Source organism: Siphateles boraxobius, unplaced genomic scaffold, assembly GCF_051911475.1.
Source record: "Siphateles boraxobius isolate OS27281-9 unplaced genomic scaffold, OSU_SipBor_1 8, whole genome shotgun sequence".
Classification (NCBI taxonomy): domain Eukaryota; kingdom Metazoa; phylum Chordata; class Actinopteri; order Cypriniformes; family Leuciscidae; genus Siphateles; species Siphateles boraxobius.
Genome location: NW_027509208.1, coordinates 37,555,555 through 37,574,264, shown reverse-complemented (window position 1 = coordinate 37,574,264; position 18,710 = coordinate 37,555,555).

Here is an 18,710-nt window from a genome sequence, read left to right as displayed (position 1 = left end):
GCCTCCGCCGGTGGCAATCGGCTTTGGCCTTGGTGCGTGCCCCCACTTGGATTAGAGTCTCACGGGCTCTAGTCCAAGTGCGGTGACACCTCTGGACGAAGGCGTGGGCGGAGGGGACCGCGACTTCGGATTCCAGACTAGGAAAAATTGGTGGCTGGTAACCTACACTACACTCAAATGGTGATAGGCCCGTGGATGACACTGGCAACGTGTTGTGGGCGTACTCCACCATAGACAATTGCTGACTCCAGGAGGAAGGATTCTTGGACACTAAACATCGCAACGTTCTCTCCAAATCTTGGTTGGCTCGCTCAGTTTGACCATTGCTCTGGGGATGGAACCCAGAGGACAGACTGACAGTCGCCCCCAGAAGTCTACAAAACTCTCGCCAAAATTTGGACACAAATTGGGGTCCTCTGTCAGAAACCACGTCTATCGGGAGGCCATGAAGCCGAAAGACGTGGTCAACGACAACCAACGCTGTCTCCTTGGCTGAAGGTAATTTGGGCAAGGGAATGAAATGGGCCGCCTTCGAGAACCGGTCCACCACGGTCAAAACTACCGTGTGACCCTGTGAGGGTGGGAGGGCGGTGATAAAATCTAGCGCGATATGGGACCAGGGTCTCGAAGGCACCGGCAGCGGTTGGAGTAACCCATCTGGAGGTTGATTGGAAGTCTTACCCGTGGCACAAACTGAGCAAGCCATTACAAAACTGCGAACGTCACGAGCCATTAGAGGCCACCAGAATCGTTGCTTAACCAAAAACATGGTACGATTGACTCCTGGATGACAAGCCACATTGGAACAATGACCCCACTGAATGACGCTGGACTGTAAACTCTCCGGCACAAACAAACGGTTCGGTGGGCAACGAGTCGGAGGCGTTACCCCTTCTAAGGCCTTCTTGACCTTCGATTCGACCTCCCATGTGAGTGTAGAGATGAATAGATTCTCTGGTAAAATGCACTCGGGAGTAGACGGGCGATCGGAACGGTCAAAAATGCGCGATAAAGAATCGGGTTTGATGTTTTTGGAACCCGGGCGGTACGAAAGAGTAAAGTCAAAACGTCCGAAAAAAAGAGCCCACCGAGCCTGCCTGGAATTAAGTCTTTTAGCAGTACGAATGTATTCCAGATTCTTGTGGTCGGTCCAGACGATAAAAGGTACCCCTGACCCTTCTAACCAGTGGCGCCACTCCTCCAAAGCTAACTTGACTGCCAACAACTCTCTGTTGCCAATGTCATAATTGCTTTCGGCAGGGGATAAACGATGTGAAAAAAACGCACAAGGGTGCATCTTGTCGTCTGAAGGAGAGCGCTGGGATAACACTGCACCTACCCCCACCTCTGACGCATCGACCTCCACCACGAACTGACGTGATGGATCAGGGGTTATCAGGATAGGGGCTGAAACGAAGCAACCCTTCAGTTTGGCAAACGCAGCTTCTGCTGCGTCTGACCACCTGAACGTCGTTCTGGGGGAGGTCAAGGCGGTCAGAGGCGCGGCTAGTCGGCTGAAATTGCGAATAAAACGCCGGTAAAAATTGGCGAACCCCAGAAACCTCAGTAGGGCCTTACGGGAATCTGGACTTGGCCAATTCACCACAGCCTTAACCTTGTCAGGATCCATGCGCATTCCCTCAACCGAGATGATGTGACCTAGAAAAGGAACAGACTGTGCATGAAAAACGCATTTCTCCGCCTTGACAAAAAGCCCATTCTCTAACAACCTCTGAAGCACTTGTCGAACGTGTTGCACGTGTTCCTGGAGAGACGAAGAAAAAATCAATATATCATCCAGGTAGACATATATGAACTGATCGATCATGTCTCGCAACACGTCATTGACAAGTGCTTGGAAGACCGCTGGGGAGTTGGAAAGACCGAACGGCATAACCAAATATTCAAAGTGCCCCCTAGGGGTGTTAAAAGCGGTCTTCCATTCATCCCCCTCCCTGATGCGGACCAAATGATAAGAATTCCTTAAATCCAGTTTTGTGAAGATAGATGCTCCTTGCAACCTCTCGAAACCTGAAGACATCAACAGCAAAGGATAAGTATTCTTTACCGTGATGTTGTTCAACCCCCGGTAATCAATACAAGGTCGCAATGATCCATCTTTCTTCCCCACAAAAAAGAACCCCGCCCCCGCTGGAGAAGAGGAAGGGCGGATGAATCCCGTTGCTAGAGAATCAGAAATGTATTTCTCCATGACCTCTCTCTCTGGGACGGAGAGTGAATATAACTTGCCCTTAGGCGGAGACGTACCTGGCAGTAAGTCTATAGCACAGTCATAGGGACGATGCAGAGGAAGAGAATCAGCCCGAGACTTACTGAACACCTCCTTCAGATCCCGATACTCCGTGGGCACGTTTGATAAATCCACAGTCTCCTCCTGTAACACATGAACAGGAACAGACGGACAGGCAGACACAAGACAAGACTTATGACAAGAACTGCTCCATGATGCCACCGATTTGATCTGCCAGTCTATTTTGGGGTTGTGACGGGTGAGCCATGGGTGACCAAGAACGATGGGTGCTAGTGGAGTGTCCAGAATGTAAAAGGAAATAGTCTCAGAATGATTGCCGGATGTGATGAGTGTGATGTCTTCGGTGATCAGTGAAATCGTGGGGAGTCTTTGTCCATTGAGGGCGTGAACGTTGATCTGTTGTGAAAGGGGTTTGAGGGGAATTTGATATCTAAGTGCAAATGAGTGATCCATGAAATTACCTTCCGCCCCTGAGTCCAGTAGTGCCCGACAGTCGTGGAGGTGAGTTGACCATCGGAGTCTTACCGGGAGGAAGGTAGATGTAGATGAGGGCTTCTCGGCAGAGATCCCACCCGACAGTAGCCTCATACTTACTGTCGGGCTGGGCCTTTTAACGGACAATTGTACGCGAAATGTCCAGCTCCACCGCAGTAAAGGCAAAGGCCCAGGGATCTCCGCCTCTCCTTCTCCTCCCGGGAAAGCCGGGCTCGACCCACCTGCATGGGCTCGTGCTCGTAGACGGGGCTGACCGCGCCCCCGCCTCCCGAACGCATTCCCTCGGCACCTCCAGAGGGACGGTCAGGTTGGAAACGTCTGATGCCCCGTGATAGACGTGTGTCAACTCTTAGTGCCAGCGCGATCAGATCATTAAGTCCGGTAGGCAGGTCCATGGCGTAAATCTCTCTTTGGACGCGGTCAGCCAGCCCATGCAGGAACATGTCCCACTGCGCTTCCTCGTTCCATTGGCTCTCAGCCGCCAGGGTGCGAAATTCGATAGAAAATTCTGATACGGATCTTTCTCCTTGTCGTAATTCGGCCAGCACCCTGGCAGCTTCTCTTCCCGTTGCGGCCCGGTCGAATACCCGCCGCATCTCGTCGGAGAGCCGCTGGAACGAGGAACAGCAGTCGTCTTGGTTAGCCCACACCGCCGTTCCCCATAGCGCCGCTTTCCCCGTCAGAAGCGTCAGAACGAATGCGACCTTGGTCTGTTCCTCTTGAAAGGTTCTAGGTTGCAGAGAAAAGTGCATATCACATCTGGTTAAGAACGCACGACAGTAATTGGGTTCACCTGCATATGGCTCAGGGACTGGTAGACGAGGCTCTGACGGGGATGGGTCCGCTGGTGGTGGTGGGGGAATTGGCGGTGCGGGTGGCGCAGCGGGCATGCGAAGCTGTTGAATCTGCTGGGTGAGCCCGGACACCTGCGCCACTAAAGCCTGAACAGCACGAGCCGTATCGTTGAGATTCTTTTCTTGGATATCCATTCTTTGACTGCTGTTACTCAGAAACGCCTCTAACGATGTGGATGAGTCTCCTGCTGCTCCAATGCTTTGTTGGTCAGATCGTTCTGTCATGGTAGACTGAAGGAAGCAAGTGCAGAATAACTCTTTATTTTAGGTAGAACAAATAAGAATCCAACACAGGCAAACAGGTAAGTGACGAAGGAACTCCGATGGTCAGATGATGGGTGAAGAAGCAGAGATGCGGTGATGAGTGTCCAATAGTGCGATAATGTCCATAAAATCCACAGAACGAAAACCGGAACAAGGAAGGCAAGAGACTGGAACGCGACAGGAACACAGACACACCGGGAAACCACATACAACGATCTGACAGGGAAGATGAGAAAATGGTGAGTATAAATACACATGATCTGACAAGCTGCAGCTGGTGAAGGGATAATGAGTGGATGGGTGATGAGCGCTGATGAGCGGAACGCCCATCTAATCAGCGCGCTGACATATAACAACAGAAACACGAGACAAGAAGAAAACGTAGGATTTACCAACCGTGACAGCGGCGGGACACCCTTCACCTATGGCTGTGCGGGCCCATTCTACTCTGAGTATGGCGGCCTCTATGGCCTTAATTTCGGGAGTTTCCCTTCTTGACGTGTGTAATGCGGCAGGATGGTCCTCTCCGCATACATTTGTCAGGTTTTACGACCTTGACCTCTCCACTCCTGGGGCGAGGTTGCTTGTTTCTTAGTGTGCGCAGGACTTCACACAGAACGGGCATTTGTCACTATGGCGTAGTGGGTATGGGGTTCCCATCGCGTCTCAAACGCAGCTCGAGTTCCCTTGAAAGGGAACGTCTCAGGTTATGTATGTAACCCTGGTTCCCTGATAGGGAACGAGATGCTGCGTTTGCCTGCCATACTTCCTGCATGCCCTGATCGACTTGCTTCAGGTTTTTCAGAAGCTGTCGCGGTCTGATTTCAGGGCTGCTATATAGTTTCCTGGTCTATGACGTCACCTATGTCGTAGTGGGCTTCCATTGGACTGATTTTACACGTGCTTCACGACGTAATCACGCAGAGCGTTCCCATCGCGTCTCAAACGCAGTTACTCATACGTAACCTGAGACGTTTTATTGAAAAATATGTCATGCATTCTTTCATGCAATAAGTAAAATAAATAACATTTAATTTGTTTTATTTATTTTTATCTGCAGTATTTGATTGAAAGACTTACTGTTTTGTTGGACAAGACACAATCTTTCTCCTGGCAGCTTGTATTGTATTGGTAAGGGATTGTAATTTGGCTAATAGAGATCATCTGATCATAACCTGACTCAGAAGAGACGTATGCAGTCTGAAGGTCATTCTAGATGTTTTCAGCATGATAGAGAGAGGGAGAAATATATCTTTAAACAGATCTTTACATTTATTAAAATTTTCTGTCAAAATAAATAAAAAAGAAATACATCATTGTAAAGATTCTAAAACTCTCAACAATAAGTATTTCACACCAAATTCACACTAAACGAACAATAACATTTGAAGTATTTATAAAACAAATTGGTTGCACAATGTAAAAAAGGCTGCTGTCTTAATTTTTTAAGTACTATCAACTTGGAAGTTTAAGTCATTTTAACTTAAATGACACTAAACTGAAAAATGAGTTGAATCTTGTATACCAAACATTTCTGTCCCAAACAGTCAGTAATCATTTATATCATCTTTTTTTTCTCCTTGCCAAAGCTTTCAAGATTATCCTTGCATTACCTTTATGTAGATTCCACTCGCTCCAGACCAACACACGTCACCTGTAAAGTACATTAGGAATGTGACATTCTGATAATTTAACCTAATTTAGTTGTTTAGACAAACGACTTACAAGGTTTTGTTGAGGGCAAGATGAGATTTCTCTTCGGTTGGTTGCCAAACAATGGACAATACTATTGCTATACCAACTGTAACCATGCCAATTAAGCTTTTCCTTTTAAATATTTAAAGTAAAATATTTTGAATTTGTCAATATTAATGAATATATATATATATATATATATATATATATATATATATATACACACACACATTTGTTTTAGATATATAGTTTTATTAATTATCTTTAGATGATTTTAGTTATTAGTAATTTTAGTTAGAAGTATCTTGAGACATTTGACATTTGTCTCAAGATGCACACCAGTAATGTTTTTTTTTTCTAAGGCATGTTTATAAAAGCTACTTAAATGCCCTAATTGAACTAAGGCCCAATCCTGGCTTAATCTAAGCCCCGTCTGTGGAGCAGGCCTAAATGTATTAAGTATTATTAATTATTAATTATTATTATTATTTAAATGTTATCATTCTTAGTTAACAGGTCCTTTTCTAACCATAATTGATGCTTACCATGTATTACCGTGTAACATACCAGATTCACATGAATCAAATATGTATGCTTAAAACGATCAAATCAATATATAAACCTCTGGAAAATCTGCTTCAATTATTCATGTATGGTAAGGGTGTGCTGTAGGCTAATTGACAGTGGCAGCTCTGAATCATTTCATATGAAATTATATCACAAGCTTCTTTCCTTAAAAGTGATTTACAAGAAATCATTTTTCTCATAGCACTTGGGCAGTGATTGCACAACAACATTCTTTCTGTTATTTCTGTTCATAGTGAGAGAGACACTCCTTGCAAATATTCCTGTTCCTTCCGGTGCGGATCACAGTCACCTCACTTTTGCAATGATGCCATCTCAAGAAGAGGGAAATCCAGACATGGAATATTTTTGTTTTGTATTGTTATTGTTGGGCCTGCCCAATCGGTCCAGCGACAGTTTCTGATAAGCTGAATGTTCCAGCGTGGCAAAGTAATTTAATTACCTCTTCATTTCATTTGACTCCAAAAATTAAAAAGGTTAAAAATGATGTTTAAAGATCATTAAATTTAACTTCTATGATCCAATATGATTGGGATATTCTACTGGGCCAAAAAAGTAATAAATTGACAAAGATAAATCTATGATTAATGGGTGACATATAATAATGCTTAGGATTTGGGGAAGAGAAGGAGGACAGGGTTATGGTTTGGGCAAATGATGTAGTATAAAAGCAGCACCTTAAGTTTTTATTAATATAGAAAACTTTTCTGGTAAATTAAATTATTCCTATCTCAAGTATTATCTATTTCAGGGACACTAATGAGTTAACAGTATCTTTTCTAACCAGTACAGAAGGTTATCATGTGTTTTCACATATAGAAGCTACATAATAAACTGCATGCTGACAAACCATAATGAAATGAATAAAACATTTTATTTGTAGTGATTTATAAGAAATCAAAGTTCGCAGAGCACTCAATGATTGAACAAAGCCATAGCCTTTGTTCCCTTTCAGTCGATAACGTCAGACGTAGTCGACGTCGACTGAATTGGGATCACGCTAGGGAGCCTATCATCTTCGATTACTATTGAACGAGCCAATGGAATTTGGCGTGCGTGATTTACATCACACACTCCGCCCCCGCGGCGCGGGTATAAATACGGAAGTGGATGCACGCACTAGTTGCCTTTCGCTTCGGAGCCGTTCGTCTTTGATGTCTCTGAAGAGTGCTGTTGTATTAAACGAGCGAGTGTGTCGGTGTTCTTACGGGAAGACCTCTCCAGTGTTGGTGTTCTACAGCGTGGTGCAGCGGTGATCGCGAGCTTCTCAGCTCTCAACTGCTGTTTTAACAGCATCAAATTTCTATTGTTTGTTTGTGTGTTGACGGTTGGTTAGAGGGCGAGAAGTGAGTGCTTCACTGTTGGTTGAAAGACTATTCAGTGTTTGCCGCGGTCATTCCTTGTGTGCTCCGGCACTGGTGACGGTCCCATTTCCTAAAAGAGCAACTTGGGTGTGAGTGCGTCTTTTTCAAGATGCCATTCCATCCGTGCGTTTCTGGGTGCGGTCTGGCACTATCCCCCTCTGACGGTCACGAAAGTTGTGTCGCATGTTTGGGTTTACAGCATGCCGAGGCAGCTTTCGTGGATGAGTCATGTTCTCACTGCGGGAACATGACCATCTCGGTGTTGAGATCTAGACTCGCCTTCGTCAAAAAAGTTGGTGCAGTCCCCACCTCTGGGCCCCGCCCTTGTTCTTCCTCTGGGTTACCTTCCCAGAGAAAGACTGGGGTGCCGTCCAAGCTGGGTGATCTGAGGATCACAGTGAGGGGTAATCCGCCCGGCCAGGCCCCGTGGGTCCCTCACTCCTCTTTCACACCGCAACCGGTGGAGCTCCCCATTGATCCTGCTGGTCCCTCTGTAATGGACAGGCCAGCCGTGTCATTTGGGGCCCCTCCAGGGGATACGATGTCAATCGCAGCATCGGAGGGGGAGCTGAACTCTGGAGATGACGACTCGGCTGCACTGCCTCCCTCCGGGAGACCAGTGTTGCCCGCAGGGGCGCTGCTAAGGATTTTGGGCCCCATGAAAAGAATCTTGACAGGGCCCCCAACACAGCTGAGACTTTTTTCATATTAATTTACATAAAATCATGCGCTTTTATGGTATTTTGACTATCATTCTCATATATTTAAGTCAATCAGACAATTGAACTCCATGTCCTCACCCGTAATTTGTCCTCTGTAATACAAAGCCGTGCACCCACTGCACCCTGTCGAAACGTGCTAACTTGTCGAAAAATGCTACCGTAGAGACCTGGGGCCTCATGTACATGTAGTCTGGCTGGGGAGATTGTAGGAATTGATAAGAAAAGTAGAACGGAAAGAGAAACGGGTAGTGTAAATAAGCAATCAACTTTTATAAGAGGAACAGATGGAAAAGAAATAATTGATATTGTCAGATCATTTAAAAATAAGAAGTCAACTGACTGGAATGACATGGATATGTCTGTAGTAAAACATATTATCGAGTGTGTTGAGAAACCCCTGGTACATATATGCAATTTGTCTCTTCAAAATGGCATATTTCCAAAAAAAAATTAAAATAGCTAAAGTTATACCCATATATAAAACTGGAGATAGACATACCTTTTCAAACTATAGGCCCGTTTCTTTGCTTTCACAATTTTCCAAAAATATTGGAAAATGTATTTTACATAAGATTAAATGATTTTGTTATAAAATACGATATACTAAGCAAGCAACAATATGGGTTTAGAATTAATAGAACAACCTCACATGCATTAATAGATTTTGTGGAAAAAATATCTAACGCAATAGAAAATAAACAATGCACAGTTGGGGTATTTTTAGATCTTAAAAAAGCATTTGACACTGTCGAACATGACATATTACTAGAGAAACTGAAAAAATATGGAGTAAGAGGGGTAGCTCACTCTTGGATAAGTAATTACTTAGAGAAAAGGCATCAATATGTCAAAATAGATAATTGCAAGTCACAATTGGTGCAGGTAACATGTGGGGTTCCCCAAGGCTCTGTGCTGGGCCCATTGCTTTTTCTGTTATACATTAATGATATATGTGAGGTTTCCAAAGTATTAAATTTATATTATTTGCAGATGATACAAACTTATTTTGTTTTGGTGACAATCTGAAACAACTTCTGGATACAATGGAAAAAGAAATGGTACTGCTAAAAAATTGGTTTGATTCGAATAAACTAACATTAAATATAAGGAAAACAAAATTTATTGTATTTGGTAATCGTTTATCGAATACAATAGGAAAATTAATGATTAATGAAGTTGAAATAGAAAGGGTGTCAGCTATTACATTTCTTGGAGTGATTATAGACAATTTAAATTGGAAGCCCCATATATCTGAACAAGATATCAATTCAATCGCAATATTGTATATAGTTAAAGATCTCTTAAATGAAAAATCATTATATACTTTGTATTGTTCCCTTGTGCTTCCATACATTACTTATTGTGTGGAAGTATGGGGAAATACATATAAAACAAACACTGACCCAATATTTATGCTTCAAAAGAGAGCCATACGAATGGTAAAGAAAACCACCAATAGGGAGCCAACAAACTCCCTTTTTATTGAATTAAAGGCTTTAAAGTTTAAAGAATTAGTAGAACTTAAAACATGACAAATCATGTACAAAGCAAAAAACATCAATTGCCAGAAAGTATCCAAGGGTTGTTCACAGAAAGAGAATGACAACATGACTTAAGGGGAACTTGTATATTCAAAAAGAACCAAGTGAGGACCAATGCAAAATACCATTGTATTTCAGTTAAAGGTGTAAATCTATGGAACAGCTGTGATGAGGAATTAAAAAAACGTGGGACACTTAGCAAGTTAAAGAAATTATTTAAAAATAATGCAATGAAACTATATGAAACAATTTAAAGAGCGATAAATGAACAAACTGTTTTTGTTGTATTTTGGATGGTGCAACTGTATTTGTAGGAAATAAAAAAAATTGTATTCTGTTTAGATTTGTTTGTCAAGATTATAATGATAATTACTTTTATTTTTTAAATATGAGAGGTTTTCAAAAAAGGGTATAAGCAAGAGCTTCAGCCTACACCTGTTTCAGACTGTTGTAAATATGCTGCTGTTTGTCAGCTCAAATGTGTGGAGACTAAGTTTTTTGTCTGAAAACTATCTATCTACAAAGCGTCCTTTCTTTTACTGTCTATGCAAAGCGTGCGTACGCCATGGCTGTCAACATTGAAAATAAGGGAGATTTCCCGGAATCCATCCCCAAAATAAGCGATTTTTTTACACGATTCTAAACCACAAACTTTAAAAATAAAGCACTAATCATTAAAAGTCTAAAGAGTTTATAACTAGCCTACATATGTGTGAGAGAAAGAGAATGTGTGTGTATGAGACTGAGAGAAAGAGACTGTGTCATTTAAAAAAAATTATCATAGAGAATGTTTAAATACTAATATCAGCTTACGAGGGAAACGGAGGCGGAGGCTGAGTGCTGGAGATGATTCGGGAGAGGTCTGTGCACCTTTACCGATCAGAGCGCGCGCTGACACGGAGTAAAGTTTATAGCGTCCGCACGGGCGCGGCTAAAGTGACAAGTTCGGTGCGCAAGACCTCATTTCGCTTAGCGGCACCGCATCCGAGAATGAACGACTTCAAGCCGTATCTGTCCTAGCGTGTAACTTACGTCTCACACAATCAGAGCGTAAAATACGTTGCCTGAATACAATTTGGTCGGACTGAACCATTTTAAGATAATCGAGAGGGGGAGAGGGGCCCACGGACTTTTTGTGTTTCCTAAACAAATACATTTTTGACACCAGGAAACAGCAAATAGAATAATTTAAAGTTAATTAGTTTTGCTATCAAATATATTTTTTTAGCACCACAATTTTATTGGGGGCTTCTCTGGGCCCCCTCTTAGTCATGGGCCCCGAGAATCGTCATCGTTTACCCCCCCTTTACTGCGCCCCTGGTTGCCCGAGCCAGATCCAGAAATGTCAGCTATGCTGAAAAAGGCCGGCGAGGCGGTAGGGCTCGCTTGGAACCCTCCACCGTGTCCCGAGCCGTCTCGGTTGGATGATTGGTATATCGGGCGGGCCGTACTGGTTCTCAGTCCGCCGCCCCGGTTCCTTTCTTTCCTGAAGTGCATGAGGAGCTTACGAGGGCATGGATGGCACCTTTCTCTGCCAGAAACTGCCTGAGTAGCTCCTCCCCCCTCACTACCCTTGATGGGGGAGCGGTGAAGGGTTACGAGGCTATCCCTCCGATGGAGCGGGCCGTTGCGATGCAGTTATGCCCAACGGCGGCCGCTTCCTGGAGAGGTGATCCTCGTCACCCCTCTAAAGCCTGTAAGTTCTCGTCCGCTCTTACAGGCAAGGCTTACAAAGCTTGTGGGCAAGCCGCTTCCTCCTTGCATGCCATGGCGTTGCTCCAGGTCCACCAGGCCCAGGCACTCATGAACATGCACGAGGGTAGTTCGGACCGTGAGCTCATGGGTGAGCTCCGCACTGCAACTGACCTCACGCTCCGGGCGGCGAAGGTTGCAGCTCGCGCGGTCGGTTCGGCGATGTCCACACTTGTGGTCCAGGAGCGCCATCTCTGGCTCAACCTGGCCGATATGAGAGAAGCGGACAAGGTTCGGTTCCTGGACTCTCCCATTTCCCAGGTGGGGTTATTCGGCGACGCTGTGGAGAACTTTGCCCAACAGTTCTCTACAGCTCAGAAACAGACGGAGGCCATCCGGCACATCCTGCCTCGGAGGGACGCTGCTGCCTTAACCCGCCCGCCGAGGTCAGATCCTCCGCCTGTTCTTCGCCGAGGGCATCCGCCCGCAGCCGCCTCAGCTCCCGCCGGACCATCGCAGCAGCCTTCACCCAGGTTCCGGCGTGGAGCCGGCCGCGGAAGGGGCGCCCAGCCTGCTCCAGGCGCTGCCAAGCCAGGTGGTAAGCATCAGCGCAAAAGGAAACGCTGAACCTGGACGGGCTCTCAGGGATGGAGGAGTTGCTCGTGGAGTGGTCGCCGATCCATTCCCTCTGGCTGGTTGGAGGGCCGCCTGGAGTTTTTTGTTATGTGTGTGTCTGTTCCGCCGCTGGCCCCTATAAAAATGGGGTCAGCGGTACCCACATATTCAGAAAAAGATGGACCAGTGGACCAGTCTGGCGGTGTGACCCTGTAATAGCCTTACATCCCCCAGCTTCCCTTGGTCGCCAACAGGCAGCTTGGGGCGTTCGAGGACCCGGTCATCCGCCTTCTCACGTCCCCCTGCCGCTAGTAGAGACAGGTAAGTGTTGCACTGCACACTAACACCACTATCTCTACTTTGCTGCCCCACCCCAGGCTCGCCTACCCCGCTCAAGTCAGTGATAATCATCATATTAGGTGTTGAGCAGACGTGCTCCTGAAAATTCAGTGATATTCATCGCACCGAGTGTGGAGCAGTGCTCCTGACTTGTGCGTGCTTATATTATCCTGCTGGCGAAGGATTTGATAAAGCCGCTCCTCCAGCCTGTACGAAGGCCAGTTGTGAACTTGTTCTTCGTGCTACTAGGTGTGGGTCGTGACCATCTTGGCCCAAGATTGGTCTGCAGCTCCGACCTGAAAGACATGTGCTTTAGATCTCTACCTTCCGCACCGCAGGCCATCCTGTGTGTGGCGTATAAGAAAAAAAAGGGTGGAGTATCAGTACAGTGTCCTTCCCCTCGAGTGCTCCAGAGCCCGTTGGGTCTTCAGGTTAACTGGAAGAGAGTAATCTCGCCCACGGCTGAGTATCTCTTTTTCAGTTTTGGAGATGGACTCGGTCTAACATGTCTCTCCAATGAGAATGTGTTCAGCTGGTGTTGAAGTGAGAAAGCGTCCCACTGAAAGAACTTTCAGAAGCTCCTGGGGTATATGGTAGTCGCAGCCTTTGGCTTCCTCCATATGTGACCGCTTCAGCGCTAGCTTCATGATCGAGTCCCGAGGTGACCGTGGCAGAGCCGCTCACCCTGTGTGACTATAGTTCATCCCGGTCTGCTGCCAAACCCTCTTCAACAGAGGGGCCATGTACAAAGGGCGTGTTTTAACGGGGGCCTGGGCGACCCCCGACTACACGGGCATTCGTGCCTCGAGTTGTTAGACATTGCGACCATTGCGCAAGCTCCCCGTGCATGTCACAACTCACCCGTCACCTCCTCCTTGGAGTCAGAAGCTTCTGAGGACGCTTTGTTCCACTCTTCCCGCTTTACTCAATCGTGCCGCCATCGAGCCTCACGACAGTTATAGCCAGGGCAAGTGGAGACTCCATCCCCTGGGTCCAGCTGGGTCATGACCATTCCGGGGCCGCTCAGTTGCCCCCCCGGTTTCATCTTTCCGCCAGTGTTTGTGTAAACCGAGCGGACTACCCTTGGACAAACACTGGGTCTCAGCTGCCCCAGGGGCCCGCAGAAATGCGTTTAACCCCAGTGAGCCTACTAAAAGTGACTGCGACTCATGGTCGCCTTGCGCCTGCTCAAGTCTGTGAAATCATCACACTTCATGTTGAGCAGAATTGCTCCTGAAACTCAGTGAAGTTCATCGCACTCAGGTGTTGAGCAGCAATGCTCCTGTAGCTCAGTGAGTTCATCACACTCAGGTGTTGAGCAGAAATGCTCCTGTAGCTCAGTGAATTCGTCACACGCAGTGCTGAGCAGAAATGCTCCTGGTGCTCAGTGAAGTTCTTCGCACTCAAGTGTTGAGCAGAAATGCTCCTGAAGCTCAGTGAGTTTATCACACTCAGGTGTTGAGCAGGAATGCTCCTGAAGCTCTGTGAACTTGTCACACTCAAGTGCTGAGCAGAAAATGCTCCTGAAGCCCAGTGATCTTCACATGTTGTGTTGAGCAACGCTCCTGTCTTTTTGAGCCCGTCGCTTGCACCTACGTGCTAAGTCAGGAGAGGAACAGGTCTTCATAGTTGCCCCTTATTGGCCCAACTAGACCTGGTTCCCATCGACAGCCTTCCTGACTTCCCCTGAAAACTCTTTCAGGGACGGGGCACGATGGCACCCGCGTTCTTCCCCCGGAGATTTGTCCCTGGTGCGACTGCACTGCAGAGACCGCCCCTGAGCCACTGCAGGCAGTGAGTTAAAAATTCTGTTATATCAGTTCTCCTGCTCGCGTGGTCTCTACTAGAGGGTAGGGACTTGCTCGCTTTCGGTCAACGTATTGTGCCTGGAGCCTGGGCCGGCTAACTCTCACAAGCTGAGACCCCGGCTCGGATTGTGCCCAAGGTTCCTACCTCTCCCGTAATAGGAGCAGGTGGTGAGCCTGCAAGCGCTGCCCTGGAGGAGGCAGATCCAGCCCTGGCTTCTCTGTCCGTTCGCTTGGACGTGTACAGAATGCAAGCCATAGACCTCAGACCAGCTCTACAAATATCTGTTGGAACTCAGCAGAGAGGGAAGGCTGTTTCCATGCAAAGTTGCACTTAGTGCTTGCCTTCATTTCGGTAAAAATCCGAGATGCAACATGTCCACTTAGGTGTTGAGCTCCTCTATGATGAGTGTAAAGTGCTCCGCCTGGGCGTTGACGATATGCTTTGCTTAACAGATTCTAGAGTTGGGGGCTGGACGACACCTAGTTGAACCGCTGCTTCCCGTGGGCTCCCTTCTCATGAAGCCAGTTTCACCGTGAGCCCGGTTCAAGTGTCGGCTTGCTGCGCCATTCCCCTCCGATGGACTGGATACGTGCGCCTTTCTACTCCAGTTGAGTTCCCTTAAAATTGAACCCTGTTGAGTTCCTCCACACCCCTCCGACGTCGGACGTGCGGAACGTCTGGTGTTAGGCCTACCACTCGTAAGCAGTGTGGAACCTGTGTTAGGCTGGGTCCATATGTTGCGGTCCCTACGGCGACCCCATATGTGTATTCTTCCACGATACGGCTCCCTGCGGCGAGCCCATTTCTTCCCTCGGCAGAGTCTCTCTGCCGTCACTGTCCGGTGTGTCTCCCCGGTCTTAGGCTGGAGCCACCCCAGTGACATTCCATATGTTAGACTGCCCGGTTTCCGCCCAGTTCATATGTGTATTCTCCACGTTACCTCCCTCTGGGTTGGATGTGGCTTCCGCAGCGCCCTTTCCTTCCAATGTACGGGGAACGCTTTCCCAGTGGTCCTGTAGGAACAGCAGTGACTTCCCTGGCCTAAGCCCCGTCCTTCCCTGCCTTAAATTTGCGGACGTCGACTCCTTCAGGGAACGGTGGGTTGCATACGCAACCAGGAGGTTTCTGAAACTAACAGTGATTCTCCAGTAATTCCTCCACTTCTGCCCACAGTCACCTTTCCAGTTTTGCCATCGATAAAATGTTACCTGGATAAACATTGTATTTGTAGTAACAAACGGGAATATAGGAACAAATGGATCCAGGAAACAAAGAAGAAGACAAGTTCTTGAAAACGAAACCAAAACAGATTAAACAAAGCATAATTATAAAGTTGTGGCTTGACCCAAAAGTGATGGTTGTAGGTTGTTGTATTTTTCTCGTGACTCGGAGAGATAGAGGGATGTGCAGTCAGTGTCATTTTCCTAGAGAGATTATGATATAGATCTTAAGAGTTATTTACCATTTTGTTTTACTATACATTTTTATATCATTAATCTTTGCAACGTTTCTGATGATTGTGTGCTAAAACTGACACTCATAAACGCAACACAAATAATGTAAATACTACAAAATGTAAATACTTTTATTGAAAAAGCTTTCGTGCAGGTTTTATGCAATTAGTAGAATAAATAACATTTGAATAGTTTTATTTATTTTTTATCTGCAATATTTGATCGAAATACTTACTTGTGTGGGTTAAGACACAATCTCTCTCCTGGTAGCTGGCATTGTTTTTACAGGTATGAGATTCCATTTAACGAAGAAAGATCATGTGATTATATTTGGGCCCAGACTTGACGTATGCAGTGTGGAGGTGGGAGATATCTTGAAGATATATCTTGAAACAGATCTTTTCACTTATTTATCAGTTTTCTGTCAAAAAAAATGTCACAATCTGTGAAAAAAAATGTCACAATGATGAGTCTCAAAATCCAAGTGCAAGTGAAACAGTTTATTGACGATGGACAAGACAGGGAACTCAAAACACCACGTTTACAGGCGGGCGACCTGGAAGACACAACACGAGAGGAGAGGATCTCAAAACACCACTTTTACAGGCGGGCGACCTGGAAGATACAACACGAGAGGAGAGGAACTGGACGGGAGAACAGCGAGGACACAGGACAGCGACAGGAACAATCTCCGGAGGATCCCTCAGCAAACTGGATGTTCCGTGGAAAACAGGCAGAGTCCGCAAGGAACTAGGACACAGGTACTGGGTGACAGAATACAAAAAAACATGAACAACGAACCGACACCCTGCATGAAAACCTCCAGCTAGATAAAGGCAGCTAACAAGTAGTAGATTAGTTGCAACTGACGGCAGTTAGCGTAATCAGCCGGTGCTAAGCAACAAACAAGCACTACACACACACACAACCCCACAACCAAAAACACACCAACAGATATACAAAACGAACACATGGATTGATGAACCGTGACAGTACCCCCTCCCCTAAGAGTGCCTCCTGGCACTCCCAAGAGAGCCTACCTGACGATTGTAATCATCGATCAGGGAGTGATCCAGTATGTCCCTAGCAGGAACCCAACTCCTCTCCTCCGGACCGTAACCCTTCCAGTCCACCAGGTACCGGAATCCACGTCCCCTCCGTCTCGAGTCCAGAATATGATTAACCGAATACGTAGGCTCCCCGTCTACGAGTCGCGGCGGTGGGGGAACCGGAACCGGCGGATTAAGGTTAGAACGAAAAACAGGTTTCAATTTGGAGACATGAAAGGCGGGGTGAATTCTCCTGTACGCTGGAGGAAGTTTGAAACGGACAGTCACCGGACTAATGACTTTGGTGACCGTGAACGGGCCGATAAATTTAGGAGCTAGCTTATTAGACACGGAACGGAGCGGCATATTCTTAGTAGAAAGCCACACTTTTTGACCCACAACGTACACGGGAGGCCTTGACCGGTGGCGATCGGCCTTAGCCTTAGTGCGCGCCCCCACCTGGAGCAGAGTCTCTCGGGCCCTGGTCCATGTGCGGTGGCACCTCTGGACGAAGGCGTGAGCAGAGGGGACCGCGACTTCAGATTCCAGACTAGGAAAAATAGGTGGCTGGTACCCTACGCTACACTCAAAAGGAGATAGGCCCAGTGACAAAATCTAGCGCGATGTGGGACCAAGGTCTCAAAGGGACAGACAGCGGTTGGAGTAACCCATCCGGTGGGCGATTGGAAGTCTTACCACGAGCACAGACCGAACATGCCAATACAAAACTCCGAATGTCGCGAGCCATAGAGGACCACCAGAATCGTTGCCTGACCAAAAAACTGGTGCGATTAACTCCTGGGTGACATGCTACGTTGGAACAATGACCCCACCGAATTACGTCGGACCTTGACCCCTCCGGTACAAATAAACGACTCGGTGGACAATCGGGCGGAGGCGTTACCCCTTCTAAGGCCGCAAGGACTTTCGACTCGATCTCCCAAACGAGTGTGGAGATGAATAGAGTCTCCGGTAAAATACACTCGGGAGTAGACGGGCGTTCGGAACGATCAAAAATGCGCGATAAAGAATCGGGTTTGATGTTTTTGGAACCCGGGCGGTACGAGAGAGTAAAATCAAAACGACCGAAAAAAGTGCCCACCGAGCCTGCCTGGAGTTGAGTCGTTTTGCTGATCTGATATATTCAAGGTTCTTATGATCAGTCCAGACAATAAAGGGTACCCCTGAACCCTCTAACCAATGACGCCATTGCTCCAACGCTAGCTTGACTGCCAGCAACTCTCTGTTACCAATGTCATAATTACATTCTGCAGGAGACAAACGATGAGAAAAAAACGCGCAAGGGTGTACCTTGTCATCCGCGGGAGAGCGCTGGGAAAGAACCGCTCCTACCCCCACCTCTGACGCGTCGACCTCCACCACAAACTGACGTGAAGGATCAGGGGCTATAAGAATGGGAGCTGAAACAAAGCGGCTCTTGAGGTTGGTAAATGCAGCTTCAGCTACACCACACCACCTGAACGTCGTCTTGGAGGAGGTCAAGGCAGTCAGAGGAGCGGCTAGTTGGCTGAAATTGCGAATGAAACGCCGGTAAAAATTGGCAAACCCCAGAAACCTCTGTAGGGGCCTTACGGGAATCTGGAGTTGGCCAATCCACCACAGCCTTAACCTTGTCGGGATCCATGCGCGTCCCCTCGGAGGAGATGATATAACCCAGAAATGGAACCGACTGTGCATGGAACGAACATTTCTCCGCTTTGACAAAAAGCCCATTCTCTAACAGTCTCTGGAGCACTCGTCTGACGTGCTGAACGTGTTCCTGGAGAGAAGAAGAAAATATCAGTATGTCATCCAGGTAGACATATATGAACTGATCTACCATGTCTCTCAGCACGTCATTAACGAGTGCCTGGAAAACCGCAGGGGAGTTAGACAGACCAAAAGGCATGACCAAGTATTCAAAGTGTCCCCTGGGGGTATTAAAAGCAGTTTTCCATTC